This window comes from Triticum aestivum, chromosome 1B, assembly GCF_018294505.1.
Source record: "Triticum aestivum cultivar Chinese Spring chromosome 1B, IWGSC CS RefSeq v2.1, whole genome shotgun sequence".
NCBI classification, from domain to species: domain Eukaryota; kingdom Viridiplantae; phylum Streptophyta; class Magnoliopsida; order Poales; family Poaceae; genus Triticum; species Triticum aestivum.
This window is the reverse complement of record NC_057795.1, coordinates 889,300-898,794: the sequence shown is the minus strand read 5'-3', so window position 1 is coordinate 898,794 and position 9,495 is coordinate 889,300. Positions and strand designations below refer to the sequence as shown.

Below are 9,495 nucleotides of genomic sequence, written 5' to 3'. Positions count from 1 at the left end.
AGTTTCAGTCTTTGAAAGCAGGAAGTAACAACTAGAGTAGAACTGCTGTTGGGTACTAACTTCGTTCACGATTCAGAAGGGTGTATATTAACTTTGTTCGATACTACTCAACTTTGTTAATGATGTATATGTTAAAGTTGAGTAGGGTCTATGTACTCTAACACGGATTGCAAGTTATGTGTATATATGTTAAAGAGGAGAGCTGGTAAAGTTCAGTTCATATTGTAAGTTGTTTTATTTTTCATATTGCAAGTGTAATTCCATTCTTTTCTTCAGTAGTGAATCCTTTCACCATGTTAATAACACAACACATTTCACTTGGACATCTGTTGCAATGGTTCTTCATTCCTGACACAACTTAATTGAGTAACAAAAATACATGGATGATAGGCACAACTTGAGAATCATATAGGTAGGTGGTGCAAATATGAATATATGATTCTCGAATAAGTCAGAGGTGGCCTGAAGTCCAAGTAGAAACTATAACCCAGAAATGTATAATGAAGCAGAGATTACCCGCAGCTACATGCTTGCCTCCTATACATTATGGGTCAGTCAGATTCATTATCACCATCCTCTTCGTCAGAAGTTGAACTGTCCGTATTTGTCAATTCATTATCACCATCCTCTTCATCAAATCCATCATCGACATAACAATAATCAACGAAGGAAATGGAGATGTCAGCGGTATGATGATGGGGCTTAAAGGCTCCCTCCAACAGGCGCCTCACAGGTGCTTTGTGTTCACAATTGCCATTACACTTTGCTGAACAGCCATCATCGTCAAAGTCCTGGGAGCCTTCTACCGGACACGATGGGTGCCAGTGCACGCGTAACCAGATTTCTTTAAGGGTGCCAGCCTGCAAGTGCTCGATGCCAACCGGTAATTTCTTTAAGGGTGCCAGCCTGCAAGTGCTCGATGCCAACCGGTAAGAATTCACAAGTCATGTCCCAACGTAACTGCATGTCAAGCTTCTCTAGCTTGGGCATAGCCCCCGCTTCGAAGGTCAGTGACACCTTTTCACAATGGAAAATCAGGTGCTTGAGTGCTTGGAATGCCCCGCGGCCAGGGATGACTACACTTTCTTCCTTTTCTTCTTTAACAAATGTAACCAACTTGAAGTAGGCAAGTGAAGGCAACCTTGCAACAATACTGAAACCATCAGCCACCTCCTTCACAGAAATTAGAAACTTGTAGAGGTGATGGAGCTGACAAATCCACTCAGGGCACCTTTCAAACTCGCAGCACAACAAATTGAGCTCCCGAATATGAGAAACCTGAGGGAATGGTGAGCTGCTGCTCCAGCATCCGACATCCGGCATGGAAACTTCAGATGATATTCCAAAAGTAAGGATCCTGAGGTTGGAGGCGAGCATGCAGATGGAAGAGTGCAAGGTATCCACACGCATAATTTCCTCTTCCTCTTCCATCGATTGCCTAAACTTGGCCGAACAGATCGCAAGTTTTCTTAAGTTGGTCAGCTTGCCAAGGCCCTTGATATTCTCTACCGAGCTTCTATAAATACAAACACCTTCTAGGGTGCACAGGGATGTCAACCTGTCGATCCTGTCAGGCAACGCTATACCACCTCTAGCATTTCCCGTCGAGCTGAGATGCGATAACCAGGGCAAACTAACAATATCTGAGGGATAATTTTCCAAGGAAGCCCAATGTAGATCTATTGTCTCCAATTGCTGTAGTCCTCCAATTTTATTAGGTAGCTTCAGCGAATATCCAAATAGTCTAAGAGGTGCAACCTTTAAATACCTTAGGAGAAACAACCTATTGAAGCAGTGAGATCTAATAGGTCCATGGAAGATAACTCAAGCTCAAGGTGTAGAACTCGGACATACTGGAACTCCAGAAAACGAGGCACAAGCGAGGTTCGGCGAAGTAAAACTGACCGAACATGTGATAGTGAACCTTTGTTGATAGTTCCTAAAATCCCTGTATCCTCTTTATCATTGTAGTGGAATGAGACTCGACGGATCTGCCCAGTCTCATCTTTCGAACCATCAATTACATGGATGAAATTCTCCTTGCTTGACTTGGATCTCATCAGATCAAGAATTATATCATGTACTCTGCAAGACAACACTTCATTGTTGTAGTCATCTACCTTCCCAGGTTCGATCATACACATATTGATGAGCTCTTTGAAGTACTTCTCTGCAAGATCCACTGCATCCAGCCGGCCGTTTGTAATCACGAAACCTTCAGCCACCCATTGCCTCAACAAATCAAATTTATCTATCTCGCGATCCTCTGGATACATACAAACATAAAGCAGACATGTCTTAAGATGATCAGGAAGATGTATGTAGCTAAGATCCAAAATTTGCTTCATCTTTTCAACATCATCTCCTTCAGTCATAGCACCCATAGTTTTTCTTACATAATCCCAGGTTGACGCTGGCTCACCAGCTAGAAGGCTTGCTATACTGATGATAGCAAGTGGCATACCACCACATTTTTTCAGAATATCAACTGAAATCTCTTCTTCTCTGGGTGTATCAGGCGAAGCTTCTTCAGAACCAAATATTCTTCTTAAAAATAATCTTCTTGAGTCTTCAGGACTGAGTGATTTCATCCTATAAACAAATTTGCTTTCAGCACTGCAAGTGGCAAGAGCAACAGGATGAATCCTTGTTGTTGTTATCACTCTACTGCCAAGGCTGTTTTCTGGAAAAGCAGATTGAATAGGATCCCATGCTTCGGAATCCCAAATATCATCAATTACTATGAAGTATCTGCAAAAAAAAGAAAATGCCATATAGATAAGAAACGAGGTAGTAGTGGGACCAATTAGTAAAGTTAGCAGAGGCTCACTTACATTTTCATATATCTAAGTAAATCATATCCGCTACATGTGGATGTATTTCGACAACCACTATGAAATTTGTGTAAACCTACAAAAGTATCCATTGGCTGGACGGCTATTTCATCGCAATGCAGCCATGTGTGAGAGCGAGAGCTCCACCCCAACCTCCCCTCACCGGCGGCTGGCCACTCTGGCCACCGCCTCGACCCTGACTGGCTACACCTCAGCCCTCGCTGCCCTGACTGCTTTTTCTCCGCACACATGCAAAGAGAGAACTGCTATTTACCATTTGCACATAAGGTATTTTTACATCATTGGTTTTCAAATTTATGGTGATGTTCAAATACTGCCTATGTTGTTGGCTTACACTGTAAAATACAACAATAGTCATTAAATACAACTAAGATAAACTTAAGTTTAACATCGGTATAATTTTTGTGACATTTTTGTAATGTTGCAATTTTCCAATGCTTTGCCTAGCAATTCACGACTAATTGTTGTGTTTATGTTCTTTTTGACATCTATTATACGATCCGATACTTGCGTCGTACAAATTTAGTCCAGAAATCGTGAAAAGGGTAGGTTTTGTTAATAACTTCGCCCAGTGTAAAATAGTGCTGTCCAGACAACGAAAAGACCGCCATTGGGGAATAAAGACCATCATTTTACTTGCTCAATTCTGTGGACAGACACCAAGCTGAACAATAAGTTAGGGTGAAGGTTGTCTTTGCTAGTTTAACAGGTGTGGATTAGTGGATGCTACAACCATATATGCATGCAAATTAGGACAAAGTAAAAAAAAGCCATGCCGAGTCATCAAGAAAATTTTGAACTTGAATTCTTGAATTAATGTAGTTTGCCTGTCTACTCTCATCAGCATGTGCTGATGTGTCTCTGTGTGTGTGTGTGTGTGTGTGTGTGTGTGTGTGTGTGTGTGTGTGTGTGTGTTGAGGGGGAGGAGGGGTGATGTGTACCTCTTATCCTCAAGCAATTTTTGGAGTTCCTCGATGAGCTGCGACACATCCAAGTCATTGAATTTTTTTCCAAGTGCAAAGAGAATATTCATCAAAACTTTCTTCACATCAGGATTCTGGCCTACTGAAACAAAAGCTCTACAATGGTATTGTGCCTTAAGCTTGTCATATACTGCCCTGGCAAGTGTGGTCTTGCCCAGTCCTCCCAATCCAACTATGGAGACTATTTTGAGCTCTTGCTTTGATACACCGCCATCCTCCCCAAACAACCTTATTAGCTCTTCTGTTGGTGATTCGATGCCAACGAGCTGTTTTTTATTTATATATTTAGGCATCCGAGGGTCAATGGGAGCTTTGGCAGTTGGATCAGCTATGACATCGTTGACACTGAAGTTGTACTTCTTTTGCCTGTCAGCCACGGCCTGAACATGATTCTTGATGTTTCTGATAACATCACCAATCTGACTTTGAGTCGTCATGTCATTCTCCAAGAACTTTAGCCCCTCATGCGGGAACTCTCTGAAGCCACTGCTACTGGAGTCAAGCTCGACGTGCAACAGGAAGCTGTCGACCATATCCTCAATGTTATATGACAGCTCCCTGACTTCATCAATCCAAATCTTGAGCCCGTCAAGCTTTTCCAGCTTAGGGAGGTCTTTGTGAATCCTTGCCAGGTCCTCTGAAAAAGACTCAATATCTCTCTTCATGCTCCTCTCCAGATTGTAGTCCTCCTTGACGAGCTTGCCCAGCTTGTCGAGTAGGCTGCCCATAGCCCCCCTTGCAACATCCAAGGCTCGGCTCCCTTTCCCTAGGTATGTCGTGTTGGTTGGATAATGGCATGAAAAACTCCGTGGTGGGTAGAATTTATACCGCTCTGTTTGCTCGGTATAATGTTCTCGCGTGCTTGAATTGATGTCCTTGTGCCTGACTAAGCTTGTCTCTACATTTTCGTTGCTAACAAGTTTGCCCTTTCCGGAAGCAGAATCAACAATCTTCCTTTTTTTCACCTGTGAGCATGGAAATTAATTCGTGAAGAAACAGTCCAGGAGATAAAAAAACATAAGACACATACAAACACATTAAGACGGGTCAAATTGATCACCTCGAGGACTTCCTCTGGCATGTTGGTGTCTTCTCTACTCTTGCAGTTTTCTTGGGGCTTTGTAAGCACATATACAACCATCAAATGCACCTCATCAACAACTCTACCGGCTTCTTCATGGAACATGCTTTCTGTGATAACCTTATCTCTAAGACCGTCACTCAGTTTCATGCTCTGCACGATGAACTTGTCGGCATGGTCGTGCTCATGAGCATCTCGTGCTTGTACTGTTATCTTCACACCATACTTGGATTGTGGTTGCACGATGCCTATGTCTGGTTGTGCGTTGTATTGTTGTCTGCTTGGCAATTGGATGTTGAAGGCAATGCAACTACGTGTATCATTGGTTAGTTCAACCGTGAAGCATGATATCTCCTCCTTAAGCTTGGAAGAAAGCCGTAGTTCGAGTGGCTTAATCCCTAGCATGTCATCTTCATCAAAATAAGGGCTTACCTGCAGGGGAAGAGCTATATGTGTTTAAATGATGTATACTCCCTCCATTTCATGAGCTGTACATACGGAGGCAAAAAGTTTTACATGTATTTTGAACTAAACTCCTGTGTTTATACTATTCAAATAAAAACTTCTATGTTTATGGAGACAAAAGATGATGAATTCATGTCAATGAAGTGTTATGTGAGGATAAGATATGGTAGCAGGTATATGTTGGTGGAACAATATTACAGAAGCAACCCAATCAAACAACACATGCTGTTCCTACCCTTGCAAATCAATCAGAGAACCAGGAGCGGCAACATGTTTGGGGCATCAGAGATGAGTACAACTGATGGGGAGGACCATAAAACTGGCTCTATAAGACGATGACACCACTTTGCTAGTTGATGCCGCTGATAGTAACGAAAAACGTATAAATGTCTTCACTCTAGATACTTGGAGTGAAGTGGTCAAAAACATCGTCCACATGAATACTTGGGAGTAAAGTGGTGGTTGAGGAATGGTTGGAAAAAGAGAGGACGTGTCTTCACTCTAGTGATGCATTACTCAGATTTTGATTCCTTAAAGAGGCCCACTAGTCAGCATGTTAAATCTCTTGTAGTCTTGTTATTCCACTATTCTTTTATAGAAACTTGGTCAAAACTAGCAATGCTTATTTGTTCAGATAGAGAGAGTAAAACACAGCTCTGGGCAGCATTGGCTTTGGCTATGATTTCCCTTGCACCCTAGAACTGCATCTCGGCCAAAGACACCCTGAGCCTTCTAAATTCGTTTTTTCTACTGCTAGCCCAACAAATTAACAACCCGACCAGTAATTTAGGGTAACTAGGATCATTGTCAAACACAAATTTTGGGATTAAGCTAACCTAGCAGGGTTGAGATTACCTATCTCTCTGATCATTAGCATTGAATAATTAATCCAACGATAGTTTGATTACAAGGTATCTTAAACTAGCTAGCCTACCTGGCCAGTGTGCACATCCGTGCTTTCAGGTCCAATCAGGCTGCTGATTATTTCCAATATAGAAGGTCTAAGTCCCGGTTCTTGCTGCCTGCAACGTGCTGCTATGTCAATGCATCTAGTTACTTGTTGGTATTGTTTTAACGTCGGTGGCTTACTCCACCTGTGTCTCCACCTTCGAAGTACCTACATTTAACAGAATGTTAATTATCGGTGTCAATATCATGATGTGTGTATGAGTGTATCCACCTGACAATTTTTTAGTTCAAAGCCAGATGTTAGCCTCGCAGTGTGTGTATCAAAGGAAGTGCATCACTTCACCTCAACACACACAAAAAAAAAAACATCCACCCATGCGTGATATATATCCAGAAACATGTTGCTTAAATTAAATATGTCACTCAGTACGATAGTATGCATATTAAAATGAAAAAAAAAAGATGCATGCAAAACATTGTCTCAGTTGTACAAAGTGAGAGAAAACATCCTTACATTTATTTTGTCAGGGGCACCCATACATCCCGTTACTAATTCAATAATTATGGCACCCAAACTATATATGTCAGACTTGACCAAAGTTTTGCCAGCATTCTCGTACTCCGGCACGAGATATCCTCTGCAAGAAAATATGACAGAAAGTAAACGTAGGGCTGTATGATAGAAACATGTCAATTAACTAGTGGCTCTTGTGATGCATATCTTACCGTGTTCCAAAACGTTGACCAATTGTATGTGAGCTTTCATTTGGCCTTGACAAACCAAAATCTGTGATTTTGGGGACCATATGATCATCCAGTAATATGTTTGCTGGTTTGAGGTCCATATGAATAATATTTTTTTCCTTGAGATGACACAGACCATTGCAAATTCCGATGATTATGCCATAGCGTGTTTCCCATTCGAGTCCCCTTAATTCATCTGCAGAAGAATAAACACATAAAAAAGCGAGGGGTTATGTTAAACAACATGCCCAGCAATGATAAAACATTTCCAATTCGTGTCTGTACCTAACTGGTGGTGATGACTTGAAAACTCAGCACTAAGTGGTCAGGGCATTAAGGCAAAGAAATAAAGAAGAGAAGAGCTGCATCAAATGCAATAAGAACGTACCGGTAATATGCTTATCAAGGCTTCCATTGCTGATGTACTCAAAACAGAGCAATCTTTCTCTCACATTGGCCAATTTAATTTCTTCTGGTCCAGCCTCTTGTATCCGTATCTGATATGAATTAGAACAGAAGCCAAGAAAGCGGACTACATTTTGATGATTATTGGTCTTCCATAGGCTATTAAACTCACGGCGAAAAAGCTTGTCATCGACTGCGTCTACATTTATATGTATCCTCTTCACAGCAACAGCAAGCCCGTTCCGGAGTACGCCCTGTTGGTAGGTTTGTAAGTGATGCTCAGCCTTACAATACTAAAAGTTTTGCTTTATAATCGAATCCGTGATGTTTTGTAAACGGTAGACTATACCTTGTAAACGTCCCCAAATCCACCCTGACCGATTTTTCTCTCTTCACAGAAATCATTGGTGATGTGCTGTAGGAGTGCTAATGGCAGATCCTTGGGTTCCTCGTCTCCTTCAAGTATACGCTCCAGCACAGTTTCGCCCCGCATTCAGAACTTAGGGCATGGTAAAATTAGATTTATTGGATCTAGATGGGCTTGCAGAAATTGGTAGTCAGAAAATGCGTACCTGATGGAGATTTAGCTCTGCACTGTTGGTGGTGGTCTAGACTCTAGAAAGTACAAAGTGGAACTGCACCAAACGATTGATTTGGGCACATTAAAGGAGATGCAAGGATTATCATATATACTAGTGTAATGAAGGAGAAGGAATATTCATTCAAGTAGTAGAATCAGATCAAATCGATGCTGACCAGACATGGCATTTGGAGCAGAGAGCAGAGCAAATCTCTAGCCTGCACATTTGGAGCTGCAACCGTTCTAGATCCAAGATCCAAGATCCAAGATCCAAGATCTAATCTTGGACTAGACAATTAAGGAAATGAGGGGAACAGGGAGAAGGGGGGAATGGCATACCTTGCAATAGCTCTAGGTTGGTAGCACACCGCACCGTCATCCCGGTCGCAAAAGCGGAGGAAAGGAGGCAGAAGCGGAGGAAAGGAGGCAGGCTGAGCTAGGTTGACTCCGGTTCTGCGAGGCCGAGGTTGGCCAGGAGGACAGGAAGAAGAAGAAGTGGCGACGGCGACGGCGACAGCGACGACGGCCGCGGCGGCGGCCAGATGGAGAGCTACGGCAAGTGAGCAGAGTGGAAGGGAGAGGAGCAGGTGGGAAAAAAAGTTTTCTATCCGCGTGAATATTTTTTTGCGTTCAGTCAAATTCAACGGACGCCGTTTATCTCCTTTCTCCATTCTACTTCTTTTCTTTCTTTCATTTCTTTTGGGGGGCTGGGGCATTCTTATTCTTCTTGTAAATTAAAATTAAAATTAAAATCCAGAAAATATAGCTTTCAAAGGGCATCTAGCCGAACTCTTAAATTACTTATACTCCTCATATTGACATTCACGTCGGAGCGCTTCAAGCGTGGAGTCGATCACCCGGCTCGCCGCCGAAATAGAGGGGATGCAAGTCCGGTGAGCTTTCAAGCGATCCATCGCTAACGAGCGCGAGACCAAGGCCAACCAACGGTGCTTGGCAAAGGCAGATCGAGCATACATCATATTCTTCGACGAGCTCGCCCCGACGACTCCGGCAATGCATACTAAGGATTTAGGTGTAGCAAAGAAAATACTTGGCATGGAAATATTCAGAGATAGACCGTCTTGAAAAGTATATCTAAGTCCGAAGGGAAATATTGATGAAGTTCTTCCTCGTTTTAATATGCATAATGCCAAGCCGGTGAGTACTCCATTAGCTGTACAATTCAAATTGTCGTCAGCTTTATGTTCTAAGTCTGATGTAAATATTGAGTACATGTCTAGAGTTTCCTATTCAACTGCAGTTGGTTCACTTATGTATGCTATGGTTTGTTCTCGTCCTAATTTATCATATGCATTGAGTGTTGTTAGTAGGTACATGGCTAATCCTGAAAGAGAGCATTGGGAAGCAGTTCAATGGATTTTCAGATACTGTGAGGTACTTCTAATGCCTATTTACAGTTTGGGAAAACTGGAGATGGACTTGTTGGTTTTGTTGATTCTCATTTTGCTAGTA

At 42.2% G+C, this 9,495-nt stretch overlaps 1 pseudogene; it reads right to left on the bottom strand.

Moving 5' to 3' along the window:
- Window positions 1–296: 296 nt before the first annotated feature.
- On the bottom strand, window positions 297–8,631 carry LOC123102310 (disease resistance protein RGA5-like; annotated as a pseudogene).
- Between the last annotated feature and the right edge of the window lie 864 nt (window positions 8,632–9,495).